Below are 27,351 nucleotides of genomic sequence, written 5' to 3' on the forward strand. Positions count from 1 at the left end.
CCTGGGGGCCACACCCCAACACAGAGGGTTCTTTCTCCCAGGGAAGGGTGGCACCATGAGCCTCTCCCCATGGGCGGCTCCTCTCCCTCCTTTTCCATCATGGCTCACTGCCACAGTCTTCTGAACTTGACCTCCACCCTGCTGCGGCACTGACCTCCCACTCCTCACTCCTGGTGTGGCTTCCCTGAGTCAGGCTGCACGTTCATGGTATTGGCTGCCATACACTTCCCCCCTGGACTCCTGGTTTCCATCTGCCTTCTCCTTATCCCTCCATCACTTGCTGCCGGGTCTGCTTTCCTAAAACACAGCATCAAGCGCGTCTCATCCCAGCATCCCTATGCCAACAGAACAGAGACTGACATTTGAAAGGCCCCCGAGTGAGCTGGACTTAAGGCAACCTGCCTGGCAGCTTGCGTGTTCTCTACGTGTGGGCGCCAACCTGCCACACTCTGCCTTCCAAAGGACTCTTTCCTTGTGGGTGGTGTCTCATTTTCCCTCAACAGGTTTTCAGGGTAGGCGTGATTGCCATTCTGGAAGAGGAAGCCGAGTTCAGAAAGGCTTGGGTACTCGCCCAGGACACACACTGGTAAAATTACACCTACAGTTGTTTTATTTCTAAAGATTTATTTTATTTATTTGAAAGGCAAAGTTACAGAGAGAGAGGGAAGGGTCTTCTATCTACTGGTTCACTCTCCAAATGGCCACAATGGCTGGGCTAGGCCAAGCCAAAGCCTGGCACTTCATCTGGATCTCCCCCATGGATGCAGGAGCCCAAGCACTTGGGCCGTCTTCCACTGCTTTCCCAGGCGCATTAGCAGGGAACTGGATGGGAAGTGGAGCAGCTGGGACTCAAACTGGGCTCCATATGGAATGCCTGCTGGAGGCTTAACCTGCTGTGCTGTAGCACCAGCCCCAGCAACCAGAGTTCGGTCCTTTTCCCAGGCAACCCAGGATATGCTGAGTTAATTTCCTAAAGGTGGAGTTTCATCATAGAAAGAGAGCATGAAAGATCCATGCTGATTCTGGGGTTTCAAATCCTGGTCCACAGGGTGCTTGGCAAGAGCTGTGGAGGCCACGAGGTGGTTTGTGCATAGCTAGCCAGGGCCCACCAAGAATCCCCACCTGTGGCTGGGTGGGGCTGGGTACAAAGGGCCTGCAGGTGCAGAGACTGCGGGACACTGAAGGTACACAGTGGGGCCCGCCTTCCCGGGAAGAACCTGCTGTTCCGTGAGAAGTGCAGCTGGCCAACGGGCCGTGGCCACTGTGCTTTAGGCCTCGCCATGGTGTGATGAGCCAAGCCCACCTCTCCTGGGGGAGCCCCAGCCAGCACAGTGACAGAGTGTGGCTGGAGTCCTAGCACCTGGCCATTGGTGCCCAATGCAAAGCCCCATCAACAGGCATTCTTTGCTCCAGAATTGTTGGGTTGGTGGGGAATCGACTGGAAGGTCATGACAATCTGAAGCCTCCTGCCCAGTCCTGCTTTCTCCCCTGGACTATTCAAGATCCCTCCTAACTCCTGTGAGACACTCCTCTTCCCAAGGGGTCACTGGACACAGCCCCCAAGACAGATGGGAGCCATGGGGATCCCTGGCAGAGGGAAACAGTATCCCATGCCGGCCCAAGTCTCTGGGGGCAGCCAGACTCCACAGAGAAGAGCTGACTTCCTGGTCTATGCCGGCACGTGGGGACGTAGCTTCATTTGTGAGCATCTCTCAGCCTTGTGTGGTCCAGTGTGTGCAGGAGCCTGGCAGGGGCTGAGAAAGCTGGGGGAAGAGGCTTTGAACCAGGAATGAGGGGTGACCGGCATGGACAAACGGCATGAGGATGGCTCAGCAGGTATTAGCAGGGATACAGGAAGAGTTCCCCCACAGGCCTGCTGGGCGACGCCTGGGAGGGTCACCTCACTCCTATCAGCTAAGACGGTTTCTCCCCCTCAGGGGTCTAGGGGCTCACAGCAGTAATGCCGGATTCGGATTACTCCTCTTTCCCACCTGAGTGTGTGGCCTGACATTTGCCCTCGGTCCAGGTGGCGTGATCCATGGGAAGAGCAAGAGGCTGACCCTGAAAAGCCAGGAGGAGGCTCATGGTCAAGGGTACCTGTGTTCCCTCCCCCATGTGGCACCCCACGGGGCCTTCCCAAACAGCTCCAAGCCCTAGCCCTGGGGAGGCCCTGCCTCCTGCTGAGCTGTGGAAATGGCTGCTACAGGGCTGCTGGCTCATTCTGCGGCAGATTGTGAGCAGGTGAGCCAAAGCCAGACCGGCAGGAGCCTCAAGGACGCAGCAGGCCCCGAAGCGCTGCGACTTTATTCAGGAATCAGAGGCAGCGGCTGGCAGCCAGCAGCAGGGGTGGGAGGGCAGAACGTGGGTTGGATGCGAGGCGAGGCGGCCCCAGCAGGTCTTGTAGGTTGGCCAGAGGAGAGGAGAACAGAGGTGAGCCAACCGCGGACAGGGAGGCTGTGGGGCTCTGGCCAGCGCCAGGCTTTCCGAGCAGAACACATCTGGATGGAGGATGCATGGTCGCCTCCTAACCCCTGCACCACAGCAGCAGCGTGGGGCCCTCGGCCTTTCTGTGCAAGGGAATGGGGGTCAACGTGTGTGTGTGTGTGTGTGTGTCGGGCGGTGGCTACCTAGACAATCTGCCTTCGACTTACATGTCTCTTTACGCTTCTACTCGTCTCCATTTCCTCCGTTCAAATAATCCCATCACCTCCAAAGACAGGAGCCCGGCTTCCTCAGCCTGTCCTCCAAGAGGATCCAGTCTGGCTCCTGCCTGCTTCCCACAGCGATCATTCTGCAGCTCTGGTCAGAGCCATCACTCAGTCATCCATCCTCCCACGGGCCTCACCCGTCTCCAGTCCTCTGTTCTTGTTCCCCGCCTTCCCCAGTGCTCCCTCCCTCCAGTCAGTTGTCCCTGACCCTCCTGATCCGCTGGGGACTCATCTCCCAGAGCTCTGTGCCTCCATCTGCCTTCTCATTCCCCTTCTCTCTCCAAGTACCCTTTCCCACCTCCCACCCCAAGAGCAGGCTGTTTCTTATCCCTGACCCCAAAGGAACATGAAAGCAACCATCCTCACCCCTCATCTCTCCTAAACCTCATCACACCGCCTTGGGTTTTTGTTCCAAATGAGCAAAAATGTATTCATTGCCATTGGGGGGGGGGGGGAATTAAAGTTTGCATCTCGAAGATCTTTAAAAGTAGAACTTCTCGGCACAAGGGTGGAGTGAAGTTAATGTAGCCAGGAACCAGTGTGCGTTTGCTCACTTGCCAACCCTGCCTCCCAAGTGGGGAGAGGAGATTTTCTTTGTGTGCTATTGCGCTGGCCATTTGTAACATCTGCAAAGACATCTGGAGAATTTCATTTTCATAAGCATCGAGATGTTTGTGGGTCTTCAGATGTATACAAGGCGAGGGAGGAAGGTGCATTACCACGAATTCATGCAAAAACAGTTTGTCTGAGTGTCAAGGGTGAGTTTGCAGCCATGGCCTTTCGGTCCTGTGGCTGGCGATGGGCCAGGATGCCTGGTTTGAAAGGTGCGGAGCCTGGGGGCTGCGATGCTGGGAGGGACTGCTGGGCTCCGATTCTAGGGAGGAGGTGTTTGTTCTGGATCCTACTTCACCCCTCGTGCTGGGCGAACAGAGCCTTAGCTCATGCATTAGAGGTGTGGGAGCAAATCAGAAGGGCAGGGGTCTGGGAGAGACGGGTCTACAATCAGGCAGAAGCCCTGTGGCTACTAGGAAGGAGGGTGTGTGGTGGAGCAGACCGTGTGTGGACTTTGTAGCTGGACAAACCTGGGTTCCCGTCTGATTCTGGTCCTCCAGTGGTGTGGTTCGGGGCAAAGCACTGCCTCTTTGGGAGCCTTGGTTCCGTTTCTGGACTCTCAAATGGGAGTGACCATGTCTTCCGCTACGGCTCACACTGGACCTGACACTCAGCGGCAGCTCAGTGAAAGACCATCCTGGGGCAGCAGAAGAGCGCATAGCCAGGGCTTCCTCCTGGGCGTGCCTCGCCCCTGCCCCATGCAGCACAGGGTGCCTGGGCTTCTCCCAGAGGGAAAGGCTGGCCTCACGGAAGGGGCTTGGGGGCCATGAGAGTCCATCCAGGCAGGGGGATGTCGGGCCTCTGGCTCCGACAAAACTTTGTTATTTGGAAAGCAGAATCTTCCTGCCACTCTGCCAGGAGGCGTGCTGGGTTCCTAGATGGAATCGTCTAGTTCGTTGCCTATTAGTGTGTTGTTTGGCAGCGTGGGGCCGAGCTAGCAGAAGTCGGCAACAGCTTTTGCCTCCTGACTGCCAGGAAAGGCAGCCACTTCACCTGTGCGTGCTCTGTCGTCGGAGCTGCGGCAGCCTGCCCACCGCCTCCCGGAGCCACGCTGGAATCCTGAACCAAGGAGCCCCAAGCAGAGACGTCCCCCGGCCTGGGTCAGTAGGAGCAGTGAGGAGGGAGGATTGCTATGTAACAAGTTGACTCCTGCATGCTAAGTCTCTAGGTGGCTGCTACAGTGCGAACTGAGCCCAGCAAAGTTCAGTTTGCAAAATCTGTGTTTTGCATTCTGAGTGTTGATTCTCTTTTTAATTATTAAGCTGGAATAGTTCCTATGGGGGGAAATGACCCCATGGCATAATAAAAGTACATTAAAAATGCAGTAAACCTGGCGAAATTAATCTAATGAAAATTAAAAATTTCAGTCTCCAATAAAAGTATCAATGAAATTATTCCATCTTGCCAGAATCAGTATTGCAAAAATGTGGATATGGTGGGTCAGATGGTTCAATGTGTAACCGGATGATAAGAAGCTAATGTCTGCCTTCTCTGGCCCGAGCACAGCCACACTTGCTCACCCACTCTCCCAGGCCTGCGGAACAACATACAGACTCACTCTGCTACATAAGCTTCCAGAGACCTGTCTCCCCTGCCTCGATTGATCATTGAGCTCCATGATTAATTCCTGCCCCAATTTTCTCTGGCCTTGGGTCCCCCAAATTTAGAATTTGGCCCTCATTTCTCCAATGACACTGCATTCATTCCTGGGGTTTTGTTCTCCTGTGCCAGTGCTGGATGGAGCTCCTAGCATCTGCACTGCCCCCCCTCTTTAATTAATTAATTTATTTGAAAGACAGAGTTACACACACACATACACACACACACAGAGAGAGAGAGAGGTCTTCCATCCGCTGGTTCACTCCCCAGATGGCCACAACGGCCAGAGCTGCGCTGATCTGAAGCCAGGAGCCAGGAGCTTCTTCCAGGTCTCCCACGTGGGTGCAGGAGCCCAAAGACTTGGCCACCTTCTATCGCTTTCCCAGGCCAGAGCAGAGAGCTGGATCAGAAGTGGAGCAGCTGGGAGTTGAACTGGCGCCATATGGGATGCCAGCACTGCAGGTGGCAGCTTTACCTGCTACACCACAGCACCAGCCCCTGTGCCCTTTGGAACTTACTGTTGATCCCAACCCCTGAGGGGCTGCCACTCTGCGTACAGAGGAGAAACATGAAGAGAATGAAGGATTCCACCAAGGTTGGAAAAATCTCCCTCCACACCCCTGCGCGCTGCCACCATCCGGATGTCAGGGCCTCAGGTCGGCCAGGCGAGGAGAGTGGGAGGACACAGGTTGCCAGCAGGGCTCCAGGAAGGAGCAGGACAGAGAGGGCACAATAGGAGGCAGAGGTAACTTCCTGTGTTACCGCTCTCTGGACAGGCACCTGTGCATGGCTGAGCGGGGATAGGTTGCCGGGATGCACAGATGGAGGGTGAGGGAGGGGAGACAGAGAAAAAAAAAGAAACCAAAGAACGCTTAATTTTATTGTTCTAAAATAAGGTTTGAGACACAGGCTAGCGAATGAACAATGACGCAAACCAAGACAACACAACAACAAATGCTCCGTCAGCCTCAGTCCTGTGTTCTTGCCCCTCTTCTCTTCCCATTCAGATTTCTAGAAGGAGGACTCTGAACCTGCCGTACCCAGTTTCTTGTTTCCCGTTTACTCCTGGACCAGTGCCAGTCTGTCTTTTGTCCTTGCCCTGATCTGAAGCCATTTTTGTTATCTCCAGGAGGCCAGACGCAGTGGACTTCACATTCCTCATCTCACTTGACTTCTGAGGATTTCGATCACTTGCTTGCGCCTGGCTTCTGTGATATCAGCTTCTCTTCCTCCTTTCATGGTGAGCCCTTTTTGTTCTTGTTTAAAAAATTCTATGTATCTCTGTATTTATCTGAAAGAGAGAGAGAGGGAGGGGAAAGGGAGAGGGAGAGAGATCTCTATCCATAGGTTCATTCTCCAATAGGCAGGTCAGGGTCAGATCAAAGCCAGGAGCTCCATTCTGGTCTCCCATGTAGGTAGCAGGGGCCCAAGCACTTAGGCCACCTTCCACTGCCTTCCCAAGTACATTAGCAGGAAGCTGGATTGGAAGCAGAGCGGCTGGGACTTGACCCAGAGCTCTGATACAGAAAACTAGTGTTGTAGTGTTGCAAGCGGTGGTTGCTGACCCGTCATGGTGGCACCTTTTTATTCTCCCTTCTAAGCCACCCTTTCACTCTCCAGCTGTTGAACATTGGTGTGTTTAGGACTCCATTTTGGCCTCGCTTCTCTCCATTTTTCCCTGTCTATTCTACGCCTTTGATTTCCAGTACAGACTGCATCTACAAACTCCATCTCTCTCCTGCACTCTGCATTATTATAAATCTCCCTCAGATACACCCAAACCTACTCTTCCCTCTGGTACTCTGGTACTAGCCTTTGCATCACTAGAACATTGGAAGTCAGTCTTCCGTATCAGGTAGAGAGAAGAGAGGGTGAGCGGCAGCAACAGCAGCAGTGAGAATGGCTGTGTCTGCAGCGAGACACTCCCAGAATGACTGGAAGTGGGTTTCAAGCAGATTTCAGAGGAAGGAGGTCGCTGAAACATGGTGAAAGGTCTAGTGGCTCTGTTAGTGTCTGTTCTCAGTAATTAGCATGGTGTTCCATTGGTGCCACGATAGAGAAATGGCGCAGAATCAGGAGGCCTAATTTACAGCCAACGTGCACGTGCAGGCAAGGAGAGATGCTCCTTTCAGTGAATAGCTCTGCATTTGTTGGACATCCATACGGGAAAGAATGGACCACGCACAAATGAATTCAAGGCAGATAATAGAGCTAAACATCAAAGTAAAGCAGGAAAAACGTAAGTGGAAACCTTCATGACCTTGCATTTTTTAAACAGGACATGAAAAGCACCAGCCACAAGAGAAAAGAAATTATAACTTGGACTTCATTACAATTAAGAATGTGTGTTCTCCAAAAGACACCATTAAGAGAGTGAAAGGGCAAACCACATACTTGGGGAAATGCTTGCAATAAAAATGTCTGATCAAGACTAGACCTGGGATATTTCAAGACTGCATTGGAATGAAATGGACATTCTGAGATTCATCGGCTGTTTGCAGCCCTTGTCTCCACTGTTGAGGAGCAGTGCTTTTCCCTGAGTTCTATTTGTTGAACTCTTTACTTAGATAAGGTTGATCTTATGAGTATAAAGTAAACTGAAAAAAGATCTCTGTAAAAATTAAGAACAGGAATAGGAGAGGGATGAGGAAGTAGGGTTGGAGGGTGGGTGGGAGGGAGGGTAGGGTGGGAAGTATCACTGTGTTCCTAAACCTGTATATATGAAATACATGACTTAAATAAAAATTTTTTAAAGTGTATTATTTATTTGAAAGAGTTAGAGAAAGGGAGAGGGAGAGAGAGAGAGAGATGGAGAGGGAGAGCGAGGTCTCCCATCCGCTGGTTCATCCCCCAGATGGCCCCAACGGCTGGAGCTGCGCTGATTTGAAGAAGCCCCAGGAGACAGGAGCTTCTTCCAGGTCTCCACTGCGGGTGCAGGCCATCTTCTACTGCTTTCTCAGGCCATAGCAGAGAGCTGGATGGGAAGTGGAGCAGCCAGGAGTCGAACTGGCGTCCATATGGGATGCTGGTGCTTCAGGCCAGGGCGTTAACCCACTGAGCCAAGGCACCTGCCCCTTAAATAAAACTAAAAAAAAAAGAAGATTAATAGGACAACAACACCCATATTATGTATGTAACTGGTTGCATATATAATATCTGACAAGTCCAAGTTTAAGGTCCCAGTGGATCCAGTGTTGGTGGAGGCAAAGTTCTCAGAGACGGCCACCTGTTCCCTGTGTCCTCACACAGTGGAAGCACTGTGTGAGACCACTGGTTCCCTTGTTACTCAATCATCTCCCCAAGACCCCACCTCTGTATCACCACTCCAGGGGTTGGGTTTCAGGGGATGAGTTTGGAGGGAGGGGGCACAGTCAGACCACAAGTGTTCTTCATGGTATTACACATCAGAGGAATTAGATATCACCACACGACTTTCTGAGGGGATATAAAAGGACAGACTGACAGCTGAGGTGTGGAAACAGTTGTGGCACACTAGGAGTTCTCAAACACAGCTCGGGGTGAGGTGGGGGGTTGTGAATTGGTACTATCACTTTATTATTATTTATTTGAAAGATGGAGGGGGCAGATCTTCCATCTGCTTATCCCCTCCCCAAATGCCACAGTAGTCGGGCTTGGAGAGGCCAAAGCTGGAAGCCAGGAACTCAATCCACGTCTCGCACATAGGTTGCAGAGACCCAGCCCCTTGAAGCATTGCCTGCTTCCGCCCAGGGTGTGCAGTAATAGGAAGCTGGAGTTGGAAGCAGAACTGAGACTCAAGAACCCTGGTACTCTGATATGGGACACAGATGTTCCAATCATCATCTTAATGACAAAACACCCACTCTGGCACTACCATGCTATTTTAAAATTTTTATTGTTTTAAGCAGAATTATTTTGTTAATTTGAAAGGCAGAGTTAAAGAGAGAGAAAGAGGGGAAGACAGAGACAGAGCTCTTCCTTTTACTGGTTCACTTCCCAAATGACCACAATGACTGGGGCTGGGCCGGTGCCAGGAGTTTCCCACGTGGGTGCAGGGGCCCAAGCACTTGGGCCATCTTCTACTGCTTTCTGGGGGCAGAGTAGGAAGTGGAGCAGCCAGGACTCGAACCAGTGCCCATATGGGTTGCCAGTGTTGCAGGTGGTGGCTTTACCTACTACACCACAATGCTGGCCTTTGATATAACCAGTTTGAAAAAACTTTTCTGAAAAGCCATTAAAATGAAACATATGCAATTATATGCTTGAATGCATACACAAGAAAAATGACTCTTAAGTCCACTGAAAACTAGGTGTGAGAATATTCATAGCAACATTATCTATAATAGAACAAAACTGAAAATAATCCAAATGTCTGTCAATAGTAGAATAAATAAATTGTGCTATGAGAGTATGTGAAAAAGTTTGTGGAAAATGGAACTAAAATTTACTTAGTTGCAAAAATGTTTGAAATCATGCATATAAGCGGTCTTCAAAAAGTTCATGGAAATATGTAGTAGGAGAAAACCATGCATGGATTGCAAAAAAAAAAAAAAAAAAAAAAAGCTTTTGCCAAAATAAACTGATCTTTTAACTATTTTCCCATGAAGTTTTTGAAGGGCCGTTGTATTTTAGTTCAGTGGAACATCACAAAGAATCGTAGAAGAACAAACTCTTGCTATTTTACACAACCTGTGTGCATCTGATAGGCATGTTGAGATAAGGAGGTCGGATACAGGAGCCTACACAAGCATTCTGTGGCTGTAATGGACAAACATGGTGACAGAGGTCCCAGTGGTGGTTATCGCTGAGGGACTCTGCAGGGCCTGGACTATTCCTAGGGTGTTCTGGGGGCAGTTGAAGAGGTACACACATAGATGAAAATCCATTGAACTTGTGCTTAAGATCTGTGTACTTAGTAAAGGAACCCAAGGCATATTAACAACTACTGCTATTTTGTCTTGAGAATTTATTTTTAGTTGGAGCAAGATAGGGATGGAGATAGACATTATCTGAAATATGAAGTATTTTAAGTGTGTTAACACAAAACGACATTGGACAAATCAGACCTCACCGTGTCTACCATCAGCGGATGTCAGGGGCCACGGATCAAGGCAGAGGCCAGCAGATACCAGGGCTGTAAGGAGGGAGAGTAGCAGGGACCGCTCTGAGATGAGAAGTCGGGCTGTCTTCAGCATGCCAGCAGGTCAGTGGGTCTGGAAAGACTGTGACTCAGGCTGAGGGGAGTGCTCAGGACTGGAAGTAATGAGAGGAGCAGGCACCCACGAGAAGAGACAGGACCCCAGTGGGAGCCCCCAGGATCCTGTGTTTGGGTCTCCCGGGACTTCTATCGAGGCTGTGTTAAGAGCAGCTCCGTGGTCTGGGAAGCAGTGCCCAGGCCATGGGGCAGGTTTTTTTGGTGGCACATAGGTCTCCCAAGGAAGAGAACAGAAGCAAATGGACAATCTGTGAATGCTAATAAAATGTGCATCACTCTTATGGACAGAAGAGAAACAGTACGATTCTTCAAACGCTTGTGGGTCTAAATGACAATCCAGAAGTCCTCACTGTGCACAGTCTCCCGAATCCCCATGAAAATAGGCTCTAATTTAAAAAAAAATCATTTATGAATTCATGCTGGTTAATGCAGAGGATTGTTTATAATCTGAAACAAATTACTAAAGAACTAAGAGTAGAAAGGATGTGGGACTGGCATCAACAAATTACGGCCCCCGAGCCTTATTTTTCACTTGTAAAATTCTCATATCTGCTGTCTCTTGAAGTCCGATACGCCAAAGCACGTGATGGGTGAGACCAGCGTGGGCTCGACTGTCAAACCCGCAGAATTTCTTGAAACCCATTTATTTCTGTAGGAAGAAATGACACGCTTCTCCAACATGCCTCCCTCCAGGAACCCACAGTGATCACCCTGTTGTTTTCATTTGGGGTGAAAACCACAGAGGGGAAATGCTGTAAACCCAAATCCGCTCCAAAACTGACATGGTAATGCCACGTTGTCTGCCATACAATTCTTCCTGTTCTCACGGAGAATCTGCCTGGGAGGCTGCACGAGCTTCTCCTACAGATGGGAAGAGGGGCAGGCATCGGGAGGCGGGTCCACATCGGGTGCCTTCCTTGCTCCGAGGGACAGGAGAAGCCAGCAGCTTCCATTTAGTTGACTAAGGCTGTCCAGTTAAGAATTAGTAGCAGCTGCATATAAAGTCCAGGATTTGAAGTAACAAAGTGATAGACTCAGTAACACAGAGTTGATGTGGTCAGCTATTTTGTCGACGTGGCTTCCCAAGGGAGAGGATTAAGTGTGAGAAGTGGACCTGATTGGAAAACACGTACTGGAACGAGACCATCGTGTCTCTGGCAGCAGAGGTGTAAGGGAACTAAATGTGAAACCTGGCCACAAAGCAGCAGCTCTGAGCAAGGCCTGGGCCCCTGCGGATCCTGTGTCTCCGTCTGTGGAGTCCCAGTGTCAGCTACAGTGTTGCTGACGTGGTTGGCTGCTTGCTCCTGAGAAGCCAGCAGACACAGGTTCTCAAGCAAACAGCGAGCCAGAGGAGGTTTTAAGTCTCCCCCGAAGTAACCAGAAGAAACCAGGAGAACTGCCTATGCACCTGCAGCCGCCAGTTCCTTCGCCCAGCCCCACTCACCTGGGCTGGCTACTTCTATGCATCAACTCCACGGGGCCATGGGGCACCCAGGTAGCGCAGCGTTCCCGGGAGTGTCTGCCAGGCTGTTCCCAGGTGAGACTGGTGTTGGAGTCTGTGGACTTCTCCAGGCTGGTAGGCATCGTCTGATGTGCTGAGACTAGAACAGACAGTGCAGAAAGGAGGATCCATCCCCATCCTGCCTGCCAGTGTGAGCTGGGACATCAGCCTTGTTTTGCTCTTTGGGACTTACGCCATTGGCTTCCCTGGTCCCAGGCCTTTGGACTCAGACGAGAATTGCATGGGCTGCCTTCCGCGGTCTCCAGTTTGCAGATGGCAGAATGTGGGACTTCTCGGCCTCCGTAGTCATGTGAATCGATTGTTCCTAATCTGTCTCTTTCAGGTTGGTTCTGGTTCTCTGGAGAGCCTTGATAACCCAGCCCTGCATCTGGAATTTGGCTTCTCCGGGTGGGCTGGACATTTGGATGTGAAGAGTCTGTTTTGCAAACTTCATGCTTTCATAAATGTTGGGTTTATACCAACTATGCCTCTGTGCTGAACAGAAACTCCGTATCCAGCTGCCATTTTGAAGGAGAGCGAAACATTTGGTGCTTTACTAAACAGAAGCATTTGTGTTTATTTCTGGGCCCTTCCTCTAAGCCTCCTGAGATCTTGTCAATCTTAGGTCTGTCATCCAGCTCTCGCATGGCCCTCCTGTGTTTGTGTCGTCCACCAATGTGATAAATAGATGACTCTTATTTCACAGGAGTCACTTGACAGCCAATGCCACACGCAGCTGAAGATACTATGGCAGAAGCATGGTGGCCTCTCCCTCTTCAGATCATTGCACAGAACTGCTGTTACAAGGGGGTCTTTTTTGGAGTTCCTGAAGACAACAGAGCACACTGTTTATTTTATTTCCCTGATGAGAAGGTGGGATGCCCCATCAAAATAGAGGTTGTTGAACTTTGTGTAATTTTGGTGCTCCTGGCAAGCCCTTAGCGGTCTCTGCCTTGATAAAGCTCGCCGCGGATAACTGTCAGGTTCATCAGGCCTTCCTTCTTTCCCCCAGCAGGGGTGAAGAACTTCAGGCCCACAGCCCATATGAAGTCATTCAGTCTGGCCCTGCTACGGCAACCATGGATGGGACTTGAAATTTGATATATCTCGGCTGGTGCCTTGGCATAGCTAGAAAAGCTGCCACCTGCAGTGCTGGCATCCCTTATGGGTGCTGGTTCAAGTCCCAGATGCTCCACTTCTGATCCAGCTCTCTGCTATGGTCTGGGAAGGCAGTAGAGATGGCCCAAGTCCTTGGACCCCTGCACCCACATGGGAGACCGGGAGAAGCTCCTGGCTCCCGGCTTCAAATCAGCTCAGCTCTGGCCATTGTGGCCATTTGGGGAGTGAACCGGAGGACGAAAGACCTCTCACTCTCTCTCTCTCTCTCTCTCTCACTGCCTCTGGCTCTGTAACTCTGCCTTTCAAATAATAAACAAATCTGAAAGAAAGAAAGAAAGAAGGAAGGAAGGAAGGAAGGAAGGGACTGGCGCCACGGCTCAATTGGTTAATCCTCCGCCTGCGGTGTCAGCATCCCATATGGGCGCTGGTTCTAGTCCCGGTTGCTCTTCTTCCAGTCCAGCTCTCTGCTGTGGCCCAAGAAGGCAGTGGAGGATGGCCCAGGTGCTTGGGCCCTTGCATCTGCATGGGAGACTGGGAGGAAGCACCCGGCACCCGGCTCCTGGCTTCAGATTGGCATAGCGCCAGCCATAGCGGCCATTTGGGGAGTGAACCAATGGAAGGAATACCTTTGGCTCTTTCTCTCTCACTGTCTAACTCTGTCAAATAAATTTTTAAAAAAAGAGAGAATGAAAGCATTTAATTCACTGTATCTGTAGTGGAGTCATTTTTAAGTTGATCATTTTATGTGATCTGAGAATAATATTATAAATATCCAATGGCTCCCCACCCCTACTGGAGAGGATGGCCACCACTCCTTACTCAGCTGGATGTGCCCTGTCTTCAGGCCGTGTTCATGAAGCGCCGGCCACATTGTACACAGTTTGCAAATCTTATCTCTGACGGCTCCAGCAACTTTAAGAGAAAAATACCAAGTTCCCATCTGCCTCTCCTCCTGCCTCTGCACCCACCTTTCCATACGAGGAAACTGAAGTCAAAGCCATGAAACGTTTCCCCAAACCACACAACTGACCGCGTGGCTGGTCCATGGCTTGAAGTGAGCACTGTCAGGTTCCAAGTCTCCCGCACAGGGCCTTTTGCCCTCTGGGGGTCCTACTCTTGAGGACAGCTCCAGGATCTTGTCGGCACTTCCTTTCAGGGCCTTTCAGCGTGAACCATGGGCTCCTGGAGGTCTAAATTCATGAGATAGAGGTATCTGCTCCCTGAATGATTCGTTTCCTATTCATGCCCTTGACCTTTGCTCTGGGGCTGCTGACTGCCCAGTGCTTTGAGGAGGTGGCATCCTCAGGGTTGGAATCTGCAGAGCCGTGGGCTGTGTCTGGCAGATGCACAGATGCCATGGGAGCCTGGCTAACCCACCTGGAGAGTGCTGTGGGCTCCAGGGGCCTTCTCTCCGCCACATGGTCCTCCCTTGCAGATCGCTCTCTCTCCTTCCATGGGGGAGGCCCGTGGCAAAAGCCACCTCTGTGAGCCTCACAAGCAAGGCCTTCTCCTCTAAGTCAGTGACCGAAATTACTCCCCACTCTCCTTGAAGTGGTTGAAACCCAGTTTCCAACGTCTGTGCTGTTTGCTGAGCCACGGCATATTTTACTGCTGGGCGGACAGATGCCTGCTCAAGTGTCTGATGAAGACACTTAAGCTTTATTGTTATTTGACATTCATTAGGGAACCATCTTCTGTAGGCAAAACACGAGACCGTTTTTGAGTTAGGAGCCATAAAAGGCCTGATGATGGGTCATAGGCCAGATGGTTGGGAAACAAGATGAACTGAGCCCTCGAGCCATGCCAGCCTGGTCCTGCACTGCCTTGGAGAATTGTGAAGGGTGTGGAGCAGGCAGGAAGAGAGAAGGTTCCAGGGCAGCAGCGAGGACGCCTTTACACAGCCATGGAGCGACATGCAGTGGAAGGAGAGCCATGGTGTCGTCTGGTGGCCTTTGCCAGCTGGGGTTCTGAAGGAATGCTCCTGGGATGAACACTCAGATTCTCACCAAGGGAAGAGGATGAGTGTTTCCTGGGTAGCAATGGCACGTCAGCAAACTCCTTGGGTTCTCACAGGAACCCAAAGAAGAATATTGTCTATTCCAGCCCTGTAAGGCCAAACAAATAAGCCAGAGAGGAGTGAATTTTACCCGGGACACATGGCTCATCAATGGTACTGGCATGATTTGAGCCCAGGGCTGTTTGAGTTTCAAGTTCATGTTTATTTCCTTACATCTCTAGAATCCTGAATCCAGGTACTCATTCCATCTCCAAAGAAGAGGCAGAATGTTGGAAGAACATGGAGGGAGCCAACTCATGAGTACAGGATGGGAGAATGGAATCGGCAGTCTCCCTCCTTTTGCTGTGGAATCTCAAGAGCCTTTTCCTGTTTCCTAACTGACTCCTGGCTCGGGGTGTAGATGGAGGGAAAATGAGAATGCAAGAAGGCTGGGAGGGGGAGGGCAGAGAGAGAGAGAGAGAGAGAGAGAGAGAAGACAGAGAGAGACACTTTGGTCACTGGTTTAGCATCCAGGTGAGCAGACAGAAGACAAGAAGAAATAGGGTAGACTTGTAACAGCACGTTGTTTTTTATTAATATTGTTATTATTAAATAATGGATGGAGGACTTCGTGGCAAGGATTCTTTCCTGAATAAACATGGCTTAGTTTCTTTAATCACATCTCCTTGGAAAGTTTCTCTGGCTACCCCAGTTGAGGGCATGGATTTTGCCCAAACAGGAGGAAAATAGCTATGTATCAGGCAAATGTAGCTTTAGGGAAAGTTGCCTGGAGGGTAGGAGTCTTTTTGCAAGATTCTCAACCTGCAAACATGGAGACGCCAGTATCTTTTGCTTACCGTCCTGACTTGGCTGCTGCTGCCCACTTCTTCTTTTTTTAAGATTTATTTGTTTATTTGAAAGTCAGAGTTACACAGAGAGAGAAGGAGAGGCAGAGAGAGAGAGAGAGAGAGAGAGAGAGAGAGAGAGAGAGACAAATCTTCCATCTGTGGCCGGTACCGTGGCTCAATAGGCTAATCCTCTGCCTTGCGGCGCCGGCACACCGGGTTCTAGTCCCGGTCGGGGCACCGATCCTGTCCCGGTTGCCCCTCTTCCAGGCCAGCTCTGTGCTGTGGCCAGGGAGTGCAGTGGAGGATGGCCCAAGTGCTTGGGCCCTGCACCCCATGGGAGACCAGGATAAGCACCTGGCTCCTGCCATCGGATCAGCGCGGTGCGCCAGCCGCAGCGTGCTACCGCGGCAGCCATTAGAGGGTGAACCAATGGCAAAGGAAGACCTTTCTCTCTATCTCTCTCTGTCACTGTCCACTCTGCCTGTCAAAAAAAAAAAAAAAAAAAAGATTAAATCTTCCATCTGCAATGGCTAGAGCTGCACGGATCCAAAGCCAGGAGCCAGAAGACTCTTCCGGGTCTCCCATGCGGGTGCAGGGGCCCAAGGACTTGGGCCATCTTCTACTGCTATCCCAGACCATAGCAGAGAGCAGCCGGGATACGAACTGGTGCCCTCATGGGATACGAACCAGCGCCCTCATGGGATACCAACACTGCAGGTGGCGGCTTTACCTGCCAGGCCACAGCGCTGGCCTCATGCCCACTTATTCTGTAACCCAAACACCCTCCCCTCCCGCTCTGACCAGCTCCTGTCCCCTCCTCCCAAGAATTTCGCTGGGAAAGAAATCAAGGAAAAGACGCTCCCTGGTAACCGTTCAGAGAGGAAGCTGCAGCATTCTGTCTCGGGCTCATTTCATTCCAGCTGCCGGCTACGTTTCAATGAGTTTTTCCTGCAGGAGAGTTTCACCTCCAAGCTGGTGAGGGTTCCCTGTGTTTTGGGGGGTGCCAGGCTCACATTGTAAAATGTGAGAATCACCTGCTGCTCCCGGCCCATAAAGCCAGCCTGTCAAATGAAGGAAGTAAGCAAAGCAGATGTGAGTGAACCCCCAACCTCAGTATGGCTTCATTTTAATGCTAACTGTCCTATTTGGAGCAAGAGTAATTAGAAAATCAGCAGCAAGTTAGGAGAAAAAAATTGCTGAGCTTTGTAATTGCTTGGGGGAGAGCAAGAATCCAAGATCCACTTACTGAAGGTCTCATTAAATTCTCCATTAGAGGAGTCAAGCTGGAGCCATTGGAACCAGGGGAGGAGCGGGAAGCCCAGGGTGGGTTCTGTAGTGGCCTTCATTGTGCTGGCCACTTTGTGCTTTGCCCACGTCCTTGCTGTCTGGCTTGTTGGTCCTGGCTGGGGACAGAGCTCTCAGGAGCCAAGTTCCTGTCTATTCTTGCTCTTCTGTCTGCCCCTCCCCCTTCCTTTCCACATTGGCTTTTCTCACCATAGTCTCCACTAATGGATTTGGCCTGAGTTTGCCTCTTCTTGCTCCTCTCTGGGTTTATGTAGAGTTGTTGCTGTATTTGGGCATCTCCACAGCTCCCTTAGTCCTTGGGACATGATGTTCTTTCCATGTGCATTCTGCTGCAGGTTCAACTATGGAAATGGGTATGTTGGAGTCCTAACCCCCACTGCCTCCCCACTGCAGGTGCAACGTGAAGATGAGGCCTGTTGGGGGATGGAGGACCCTCTCCCTTCAATTCAACAGGCACTCTTCACATCTGGCTCTCAGAGACCTCATCAGAACATGGCTTCCTGCTTTCCTTCCAGCTTGGCTGGTGCAATGCAACCACAAGGCCTAAGGGACAGCCCTGTTAGTCTGAGCTCATGCAACCATAAGCCCCAGAATATAGAAACACTGTCTCCAAGCCGTCTCAACCTGTTGCTTCTTGAGACACAGCCCTCCAGGGCCCTTCCTCTGTGAAGTCAAACTCTGTGTCCTCTTCTCTTCTCTTCTCTTCTCTTCTCTTCTCTTCTCTTCTCTTCTCTTCTCTTCTCTTCTCTTCTCTTCTCTTCCTCAAGTCTCTTCTCTTCTCTTCCCTCCATTCTCCCAGCCTCTCTGGGCTGTTGCTTCTTAAGCCACAGCCATCCCTCTGTCAAGTAAAACTGTGCCAATAAGTGATCGCTAAACCCATCATGGTTGTTCTGCGTACCCTGGCCTGCCAAATCCTGGTCAAGGTCATGCTAGGGCAGGGTGAGTCCTAACTCGATATGGCTGCTGTCCTTGGAAGAAGAGACACAGAGGTGCAGATGCGCAATGGCAGAAGGCCGTGTGCGAGGCAAGCAGAGCCTGAAATGCCACAGCTGCACACCAGGGGACCCCAGGCATTCCCAGCGAGGCCCCAGGAAGAAGAGGCATGGATGGGCTCTCTTCCGTGGCCTTCAGGCTCTGCCAATACCTTGATTTTCAACTCTCAGCCTCTACAGTAAAATTAAGTTGTTTGAAGCCACCCAGCTTGTGGCTAATTGTATCCCTTTATTTATTTATTTATTTATTTATTTATTTATTTATTTTTTGAGAGAGAGTTACAGTGAGAGGGAGAGTCAGAGAGAAAGGTCTTCCACCCGCTGGTTCACTCCCCAAATGGCCACAGTGGCCGGAGCTGTGCCGATCCGAAGCCAGGAGCCAGGAGCTTCTTCCCAGTCTCCCACGTGGGTGCAGGGGCCCAAGGACTTGGGCCATCTTCTACTGCATTCCCAGGCCACAGCAGAGAGCTAGATTGGAAGAGGAGCAGCCAGGACTAGAACTGGCGTCCATATGGGATGCCAGCACCACTGGTGGAGGATTAACCTACTGTGCCACAGTGCCAGCCTCTAATTGCATCCCTTTACAACAAACACCTAGGAGAGCACATGGTGTGGGAAGGGGTCAGTGCGAGGCTCTGTGGGGGACACAAATACAAGTCCAGTAGGATTCTTGCTTTTTTCAGAGACACTTGGTTTTGTGGGGTGACTGACAACCATAATTAATACTCATCCATGGAAGATTTAAAGTACACTACAACAGACAGACAAATAACCAATTGAGGAGTAATCTAGAAAGGCTTTGGGGAGAAGACAGGATTTGAAGTGGGTTGGTTTTGAGGATGCCATAGCTTTATCAAGAAAACATGGAGCCTGCAATGCCAACATCCCAATGGGCACTGGGTCAAGTCCTGGCTGCTCTGCTTCCCAGCCAGCTCCCTCCTAATGAACTTGGGAAAGCAGTGGAGGATGATCCAAGTGTTGGGCCCCTGCCACCCATGTGGGAGACCCACATGAAATTCCAGGCTTCTGGCTGCAGTCTGGCCCAGCCCAGGCAGTTGCATTTGGAGGTAGAACCAACAGGACTTGGTTGTGGCTTGACAGGGTAGAGTGCACAGAAGCAAAGTCGAAGAAAGGATTGTAGCTTGCTCAGTTGGCTCAGTAACTTGGGGATTGAGAAGGGATGGTGTTGCATGCTTGGAATTCAGCTGGGGGTATGGAGCTGTTGAGGTTTCTGAGTGTAGATGTCAAACACGCAGCTGTTTTTTTTTTTTTTTTTTTTTTTTTTTTTTTTTTTTTTTTTGCAGTGGTTCAGATAGTTTTAATTTTAAACACCAACTCTTGCAATGCCACCCCCTCCCCCCCGCCCTGTATTTTCTATTTGCTGTATTTCTGACCCTCTGTGCTTTGGGTCCGGCTGCTGCACCATGGACTCTTAACGGTCTCCGCGTTTATTCTGAACTTCAAATACATCGACGAGGAGGATGACGAGGACGGGTGGAGCAGCCGCTCGCAGTCCTCCGCCGAGGAGGACTCAGTGGACTCCCTGCTCTCCGACAGATATGTGGTGGTGTCCGGGACCCCGGAGAAGATTCTGGAGCACCTTCTGAACGACCTGCACTGGCAGCTGTCAGTCTAGACATCTGAGGAAGTGTTGGGTGGCCTTTAGATTGTATTTGAAGTCAGGGAAGTGGACAGGGTGTCCAGTGACACAGGTGTGGGAAAGGAGAGGCTGCAGCCAGAGGCAGGCCCCGAGGTTCTTGGGCCAATATTTGCAGTTTGGGAAGCTGGTAAAGAGATTGTGGAGCAGCCAGCGAGGAAGAAGGTTGAGCAAAAGAGCGATTTCCTGGGGGGTTACAGGGAGAGGTCATTTCCTGCAAGAGGGAGAATGAAGAATGCCAACTGTTGCTGAAAAATCGGGCAAGATAAGCACTTCGAGCATCCACACAATCCAGCAATATCATGGCTGTCTCGCCCTCCATGACAGCTACGGCCTCTGCTTCTGCTCCATCATGCTTTTCATCCTTCCTGGCGTTTGCTGAAGGTGTATTGCACACTCAACACATATCCATGCATTAGCTCACGCAGTCCTCACAGCAGCTCTGCCAGTTGCATGGAGAAGGAGAAAAGCCCTAGGTCTTACATCTCCATTTTGCAAGTCTTTCCCGTGGTCTTCTGTACAGAATTGGGCAAGTGTAGAACTGGAAGGGAACTTAGACATGTTCTAGTCTCCGCTCGTACTTTAATGAAGAAGCTGACCCTGGAGATGAGAAGTTCATGGTTATCCCTGTGTTAGGAGCCATGTTCCTTTATGTCACGCAGTCCTCTACAAACCTTCTCAGGTCTTTCCCACAAGGAAAACAAGGCTCTGAAAAGGGAGGCCTGCGACTGCATTGTCCTGCTGATAACCGTGGAGTTAGGATTTGAAGCTAGGATTTGCTGACTCCAAATCTCTCAACTCTCTATGCCATGTCACCTCCCAAAGTGAAGTGGCAGAATGGAGACTAGAACCAGGCTCGCTGTGGTTGGCCCCTTAAACATAGGACTGTCAAAGCCCTATCCCACCTGATTGTTTACACAAACAAGATAGGACTCTGTCTATGACATCTCTCTAATCTAGGCAACCCCTTCCCAAGTTAGGAACAGGATACATGTGGGCTGATGTTGAATTTTGTCCAATTTGGACCTGCGTTCCCCGCTCCATTTTGCTGACAGAGCTCTGAGATGTCCCATCCCACTGTTGGGGGTCTCATCTGTAAATTGCAGTCGCTCTTCCCAGCCTGCCTGCCTCCCACATCTCTCTTATTTAGGCTTTACACCATTCCTCATTATAGCCCGTGTTTGCTGAGGATCATTCTTAAGTTCCTTTTATCTCCAATCTGGGCTTTAAAAAAAAAAAACTTCCTGGACTTTGATTGGTTGTTGTTTGATGCTTTGTTCAAAGGAGCTTTATTAAGTCTTTTGTAGGCTTTTTCAGCCCTGTTCAATTAGAGCCCAGGATTGAGCCAGCCATTTCATTTCTGATTTGAGGTCACTCAGTGTGTACATTTAGACTCTTAACTCATATATTTCTTTACTCTTGGCTTATTAGGTCTACTTGCCTCAGAAATACAGCCTTAACTTTCTTCAGCAGGAAAAAAAAATACATCTTTAATATCATTATAGGTGAGCATTTTTGGGGAATCTTACAATGCCAAGTTCTAGGCTGCCCCAGTGCCTTGATATGTTGACTGGCCTGGCGATCACCTGAGGAGGTGGCATGGTTGGGGGTGCTGTGTGGGGGCAGCCTTTGTGACTCCCCTCTTCTTTCTTGTTTCTCTCTGTTCCTCTTCACTCGTCTCCTTTTGGGGAGCCCTTCCTTTCTAGCTCTCCAGGAGGCTGAACCCTATTCCTGTAGCCCTGGTACCCCCAAAGCCCCAAATGAAATGTGACGGTGGCGGAGGGGGAGTTGGTCTGGGTGAAACTCTTCTAGAGGAAGAGCCAGGGAGGGGCAGGACCTGGAGCTCTGGACTGGGATTAACGCCTTCCTGAACCCCATCCATGGTCCTACCTAAGGTAAAATAGATGCTGCCAGTGTGGAAATCCACATCTCTCAAGCCTCCCCCTGACCTCCTTGGGTCTATAAAAGAAATTCATATTCTGCACAATAATTTTAAATTGGTTCTATTCCTTGCCAACTAATACCTTTGCTTTGTTATGCTAATGGTCTAGTCTACTCTTCTCTGGTCTGGATTATGTCACAGAGAGTTCTGCATTAACTTGATAAGAAAGAGCTTAGGGAGCCCTAATTTGCTTCTCCCTCATTCCTGGGTGGGGGTTTGAGGTGTGCATAATAAAGTTTTACTTTATCCTGTCACACAATTCCAATGAAGTTCGTGTAAATGCAATTGAATCAACATAAATAATACACACATATGGGTGTCATGTCTGTGCTATGTAAATGAGGACTTAGAGAAAAAAGAGATCCACTCCCTGTGTTCAAGAAGCTCAAAATTTACTGAAAAATAAAGTGAAAGCAAAAGCTGTTGGAAATCTGAGGCTGTTGTTGTGGTGTAGTGGGTTAAGCTGCCACCTTCAATGCCAGACATCCCATATGGTCGCCGGTGAGAGTCCCGGCTGTACCACTTCTGATCCAGCACCCTGATAATGCACCTGGGAAATCAGTGGAAGATGGCTCAGGTCTTGGGCCCCTGCATCCACATGGGAGATCCAGATGAAACTCCTGGCTCTTGGCTCCTGGCTTTAGCCTGGCCCAGCCCTGGCTATTGTGACCATTTGAGGAGTGAACCAGCAGATGGAAGATTCCCTCTCTCTCTCTCTCTCTATCTCTGTCTCTGTTTCTCCCTTTCTCTCTAATTTTGCCTTTCAAATAGATAAAATAAACCTTAAAAAAAAGCTGTTGGAAATCCCAGCAGGATCTACAGTGAGGCGCATATGTTAGCCAACCCATGGAGCTGGGATACTTGTGGCAATCCAGCCCTCTCCTCTGCGTGTGACCTGGAAGCACAGAACTCAGATCTGGTCAACAACTAAGGTTCAGTCACCTGTACACATGCTGGTGTGGGATCCAGCAGATGTCAGAGTAGAGAACAAGCACTCTGAGAAAGGAGAGTGACCAGTACAGGTGTTGGTCCAGCAGCAGAGCCCATGTATAGAAAGGAACAGATTGTTCAGGTATATTTGAAGCTGTATTTGTGTTTTTTATAGAAAGTTTTTATTTAATAAATATGTTTCATAAGTACAACTTTCAGGTTATAGCAGTTCTTCCTCCCCAAACCCACCTTCCCACCCCACTCCTGTCCCACCTTCTACTTCCTCTCCCATCCCATTCTTCATTAAGATTCATTTTTAATTATTTTTATATACAGAAGATCAACTCTATACTAAGTAAATATTTCAAAAGTTTGCACCCACACAGACACACAAAGTATAAAGTACTGTTTGAAGATTATTTTTACAGTTAATTCTCATAGTGCAACTTATTAAGTACAGAGGTCCTACATGAGGAGCAAGTGTACAGTGACTCCTGTTGTTAATTTAACAATTGACACTCTTTTTTATGACATCAGTGATCACTGAGGCTCTTGTCATGAACTGCCAAGGCTATGGAAGCCTCTTGAGTCCACAAACTCTGACAAAATTTAGACAAGGCCGTAATCAAAGTGGAAGTTCTCTCCTCCCTTCAGAGAAAGGTACCTCCTTCTTTGATGGCCCCTTCTTTCCACTGGTATCTCACTCACAGAGATCTTTTATGTTGGCCATTGTTTGCCATAGTGTCTTGGTTTTCCGTGCCTGAGAAATTCTTATGGCTTTTTAGCCAGATGCAAATGCCTTAAGGGCTGATTCTGAGGCCAGAGTGTTGTTTAGGGCATTTGCCATTCTATGAGTCTGCTGTGTGGCCTGCTTTCCATGTTGGATTGTTCTCTCCTTTTTAATTCTATTATTATTAGCAGACACTTGGTCTTATTTATGTGATCCCTTTGACACTTAATCCTGTCTTTATGATCAGTTATGAACTTAAATCTATCACTTTAGTAAGATGACATTGGTACCTGCCAACTTAATGGGATTTGGAGTCCCATGGCAAGTTTTTAGCTATACCCTTAGGGATAAGTCCGAGAGAATATGTGCCAAACTGTACATCTCCTCCCTCTCTTATTCATACTCTTATTTTTAACAGGGATCAATTTTCAATTGGATTTAAATACTTAGGAATAATTCGGTGTTAAGTAAAGAGTTCAACCAATGGTATTAAGTAGAAAAAGAAAATAGTAAAAAGAATAAAATAGCAAGCTGTTCCTCGACAGTCAGGACAAAGGCTGATAAAGTCTTTGCTTCTCATAGTGTCAGTTTCACTTCTACAGGTTTCTTTTTAGGTGCTCAGTTAGTTGTCACAGATCAAGAAGAACATATGATATTTGTCCCTTTGAGACTGGCTTATTTCACTCAGCATGATATTTTCCAGATTCCTCCAATTTGTTGCAAATGACTGGATTTCATTTTTTTTTACTGCTGTGTAGTATTCTATAGAGTACATATCCCATAGTTTCTTTAAACAATCTTCTGTCGATGGCCATATATGTTGATTCCATGTCTTAGCTATTATGAATTGAGGTGCAAGAAACATTGAGATGCAGACAGCTCCTTTATTTTTGTTTAAGATTTATTTATTTTTTTAAAAGTCAGAGTTACACACAGAGAGAGAAGGAGAAACAGAGATAGAGAGAAAGTCTTACATCTCTTCACTTCTCAGTTGGTTGCAATGGCTGGTGCTGCACTGATCCGAAGCCAGGTGCCAGGATCTTCTTTTTATCAGTCTCCCACACTGGTATAGGTGCCCAAGCATTGGGCCATCTTTTGCTTTCCCAGGCCACAGCAGAGATCGGGATTGGAAGTGGAGCAGCTGGGACTTGAACCGGCGCCCATGTGGGATGCCAGTACTGCAGGTGGTGGCTTTACCTGCTATGCCACAGCACCAGCCCCATTTTATTTTATTTTTTATTTTTTTAAATTTTATTTTATTTTATTTTTTACTTTATTTTATTTATCTTTTATTTGCCAATTGAATTTCCCTTGGGTAAAATTCTGAGGAGTGAGATGGCTATGTCATGTGATAGGGCTATATTCAGATTTCTGAGGAATCTCCAAACTGCCTTCCATAGTGGCTTTACCAGTTTGCATTCCCACCAACAGTGGTTTAGTGTGCCTTTTTCCCCACATCCTAGACAGCATCTGTTTGTTGATTTCTGTATGAAAGCCATTCTAACCTGGTGAGGTGAAACCTCATTGTGGCTTTGATTTGCATTTCCCTGATGGCTAGTGATCCTGAACATTTTTTCATGTGTTTGTTGGCCATTTGGATTTCCTCTTTTGAAAAATGTCTATTTAGGTCCTTGGTCCATCTCTTAAGTGGATTATTTGTTTTGTTGTTGTGGAGTTTCTTGATCTCTTTGTAGATTCTGGTTATTAATCCTTTATCAGTTGCATAACTTGCAAATATTTTCTCCCATTCTGTCGGTTTCACTTTCCTGATTTTCTTTTGTAGTACAGAAACTTCTCAATTTGATAGAATCCCAGTTGTTAATTTTGGCTTTGGCTGCCTGTGCCTCTGGGGTCTTTTCTAAGAAGTCTTTGTCTGTGCCAATATCTTGCAGGGTTTCTCCAATGTTCTCTAATGATTTGATGGTGTTAGGTCTTAGATTTAGATCTTTAATCCATGTTGAGTGGGTTTTTGTGTAAAATGTAAGGTAGGGGTCTTTTTTTTTAATTTTTTTATTTTTGACAGGCAGAGTGGACAGTGAGAGAGAGAGAGAGACAGAGAGAAAGGTCTTCCTTTGCCGTTGGTTCACCCTCTAATGGCCGCCGCGGTAGCGCGCTGCGGCCGGCGCACCGCGCTGTTCCGATGGCAGGAGCCAGGTGCTTATCCTGGTCTCCCATGGGGTGCAGAGCCCAAACACTTGGGCCATCCTCCACTGCACTCCCTGGCCACAGCAGAGAGCTGGCCTGGAAGAGGGGCAACCGGGACAGGATCGGTGCCCCGACCGGGACTAGAACCCGGTGTGCCGGCGCCGCAAGGCGGAGGATTAGCCTGTTGAGCCACGGCGCCGGCCAGGTAGGGGTCTTGCTTCATGCTTCTGCACGTGGAAATCCAGTTTTCCCAGCACTATTTGTTGAATAGACTATCCTTGCTCCAGGAATTGATTTTAGCTCCTTGATCAAATATAAGTGGTTATAGATGTTTGGATTGATTTCTGTGTTTCTATTCTGTTTCATTGGCCTATCCATCTGTTTTTGTACCACTACCATGCTGTTTTGATTACAACTGCCCTGTAGTATGTCTTGAAATCTGGTATTGTGATTGAAGCTGTATTTGAACATAGCCCAAGGTGGCACTGTGGGAATGGGAAGATAGTGCAGCAAGACTGAAACTGTGTTGTGTTCTCATAGCAGGATTTGATCATGTTGTAAGGAATGTGAAAGACATGTAAACTAAAAATTTGGAAGCATACAAATATACACGCTAATGGGCTTGACCACCATGATTTTCAGCCAGATGAGCACCAAGGATTTCAGCCAGGTGAGGGAAACGAAATGGATCAGTAAAAACAGAAGAGGTGACCAGTGCCTGTTGCAAGAGTCAGGTGCATACTGTTCCCCAAGAAATCTCTGGCGGTTGCCAGTTTGCCTATGAAGCTAAGGTCCAGAGGGCCCACTCGGGAAGAGCATGGCTTGCACTTGCATGCACATTTATTTAGGATACTTACACATAGCTGCACCTGCTAAGTTCAGCACCATGGCTGACCAACCTGGGTTCATGGAAAAAAGAAAATCAGTGTGAGAAATGTGCATTTGGATATTTTATAGCATGAGAAAAAAAGAGAAATATTTGTCTATCAGCACAGAAGTATTGAAGGCATAAGTATATTTAAAAATGGGCAAATGACCGCATGCTTTTTAGGTCACTTGCTTATCTATTGTGCGGACATGTTAAATTTATAGACAAGTCTCCATAGAGAGGGGGGAAGAGAAAGAAAAAGTGGCCTTAGGTATCCAGGTAGGTATCTTTTGTCATGGTGCCTGGCTTCCAAATCGGTGGCTGGGACCCAAGAGTTCTCTCTAGTGGAAAATGCGAGCCCAGGGAATCAAGAGGCCAGTTTTGTAGTTTTGTAGGTGATAGCAGAAATGCTCGGATGTTGGAAATCAAGAAAGGAGGTTTCAGTGGATGGTGGGCAGCGTGTTGGGCTCTGATGGGCCACAGCATCAAAGGTTCGAGAAGGATGGACTACAGGGGAGAAGGCAGAAGCCTAAACTATACGTATGGTCTCTTCTCCTTCCACCAGAGCCTTCCAAAGAGATAAAGGAGGCTTATCATTGCTTAGTGAGACTGTTGGCTTGGCAGATCATGGGCTACAGTGTTAAAGGGAGCTAAGCCAGAACCTGCAAATGGTAAGCCTAAGGGGCACGTAGGTATGTGAGAAAAACCATATCATCGTAGCAATAGCTTGACAGTAATCAGTAGCTGAAGGCAGGAGGGAGATCTAAGCCAGCTGCTGTGTAAACATCCAGTGAATAGATCACAGAATAAGCTTGGAGAAGAACCCTGGGCCGGGCTGCCCTGACAAAGCCTGATGGAGGAGAGGGATGACGTGGGATTTGCAGGCTTGGTGTGTGTGTGTGGGGGGGTGCTGCTAAGGTGAGAGAGTGAGGAAAGACAGTACTGCGATGAAAAGAAAGGGAGCTTTCTCCCAAAGGAGGAAAAAAACCCCACTGAGCCAAAAGAGCCATACAGCCTCAAGGAAATAGATTTGCAGCCAGGAAGAGTGCAAGACCTAGGAGGATCCTATGTTTTAGTAGAGAAACTTCAGAAACAGTTATGTAGTCCCCGATGTAGGCCTTCTCTTGCTGTGGCATAGCAGGTAAAGCCCCATCCTCCAGCGCCAGCATCCCATATGTTGCCAGTTTGTGTTCCAACTGCTCCTC

Source organism: Lepus europaeus, chromosome 2, assembly GCF_033115175.1.
Source record: "Lepus europaeus isolate LE1 chromosome 2, mLepTim1.pri, whole genome shotgun sequence".
Lineage (NCBI taxonomy): Eukaryota > Metazoa > Chordata > Mammalia > Lagomorpha > Leporidae > Lepus > Lepus europaeus.